The 1786-nt window shown below is 41.9% G+C and overlaps 1 non-coding gene across 1 annotated transcript; it reads right to left on the reverse strand.

Moving 5' to 3' along the window:
• Nucleotides 1–297: 297 nt before the first annotated feature.
• On the reverse strand, nt 298–405 carry LOC130984814 (small nucleolar RNA R71). The gene has a single exon (XR_009088721.1). It is a non-coding gene; the product is annotated as a small nucleolar RNA R71 (small nucleolar RNA).
• Nucleotides 406–1786: the final 1381 nt, after the last annotated feature.

The following is a 1786-nucleotide window of genomic DNA, read 5'->3' on the forward strand; positions in this document are numbered from 1 at the left end:
GGAGCAAACAACTTTGAGCTTAAGCCTCAATTAGTTTCTCTAATGCAACAGAATTGCAAGTTTCATGGACTTCCATTGGAAGATCCTCATCAGTTTTTAGCTGAATTCTTACAAATCTGTGACACTGTCAAGACTAATGGGGTAGACCCTGAGGTCTACAGACTTATGCTATTCCCTTTTGCTGTAAGAGACAGAGCTAGGACATGGTTGGACTCACAACCTAAAGAAAGCCTGGACTCATGGGAAAAGCTAGTCAATGCCTTCTTGGCAAAGTTCTTTCCACCTCAAAAATTGAGTAAGCTTAGAGTGGAAGTCCAAACCTTCAGACAGAAGGATGGAGAATCCCTCTATGAAGCTTGGGAAAGATACAAACAATTGATCAGAAAATGTCCTTCTGACATGCTTTCTGAATGGAGCATCATAGGTATTTTCTATGATGGTCTCTCTGAACTATCCAAGATGTCTTTGGATAGCTCTGCTGGAGGATCTCTTCATTTGAAGAAGACGCCTACAGAAGCTCAAGAGCTGATTGAAATGGTTGCAAATAACCAATTCATGTACACTTCTGAAAGGAATCCTGTTAACAATGGGACTAATCAGAAGAAAGGAGTTCTTGAGATTGATGCTCTGAATGCCATTCTGGCTCAGAACAAGATATTGACTCAACAAGTCAATTTGATTTCTCAAAGTCTGTCTGGAATGCAAAGTGCACCAAGCAGTACTAAGGATGCTTCATCTAAAGAAGAAGCCTATGATCCTGAGAACCCTTCAATGGAAGAGGTAAATTACCTAGGAGAACCCTATGGAAACACCTATAATTCTTCATGGAGAAATCACCCAAATTTCTCATGGAAGAATCAAGAAAGACCTCAACAAGGTTTTAACAACAATAATGGTGGAAGAAACAGGTTTAGCAATGGCAAGCCTTTTCCATCATCTTCTCAGCAACAGACAGAGAATTCTAAGTAGAACCCCTCTGACTTAGCAACTATGGTCTCTGATCTAATCAAAACCACTCAAAGTTTCATGACTGAAACAAGGTCCTCCATTAGGAATTTGGAGGCACAAGTGGGACAGCTAAGCAAGAAAGTTACTGAACTCCCTCCTAGTACTCTCCCAAGCAACACAGAAGAAAATCCAAAAGGAGAGTGCAAGGCCATCAACATGGCCAAATTTGGAGAGGAATGAGAGGAAGTGAACGCCACTGAGGAAGACCTCAGTGGGCGTGCACTAGCCTCCAATGAGTTCCCCAATGAGGAACCATGGGAATCTGAGGCTCAAAATGAGACCATAGAGATTCCATTGGACTTACTTCTGCCTTTCATGAGCTCTGATGATTATTCTTCCTCTGAAGAGGATGAGTATGTCACTGAAGAGCAAGTTGCTAAATACCTTGGAGCAATCATGAAGCTAAATGACAAGTTATTTGGAAATGAGACTTGGGAGAATGAACCTCCTTTGCTCACCAAAGAACTGGATGACTTGTCTAGGCAGAAATTACCTCAAAAGAGACAAGATCCTGGGAAGTTTTCAATACCTTGTACCATAGGCACCATAACCTTCAAGAAGGCTCTGTGTGACTTAGGGTCAAGTGTAAACCTCATGCCTCTCTCTGTAATGGAGAAGCTAGGGATCTTTGAGGTGCAAGCTGCAAGAATCTCATTAGAGATGGCAGACAACTCAAGAAAATAAGCTCATGGACTTGTAGAGGATGTTTTGGTGAAGATTGAAAACCATTACATCCCTGCGGATTTCATAGTCCTAGAGACTGGGAAGTGCATGGATG

Source organism: Arachis stenosperma, chromosome 5 (assembly GCF_014773155.1).
Source record: "Arachis stenosperma cultivar V10309 chromosome 5, arast.V10309.gnm1.PFL2, whole genome shotgun sequence".
In the NCBI taxonomy this organism is placed as follows: domain Eukaryota; kingdom Viridiplantae; phylum Streptophyta; class Magnoliopsida; order Fabales; family Fabaceae; genus Arachis; species Arachis stenosperma.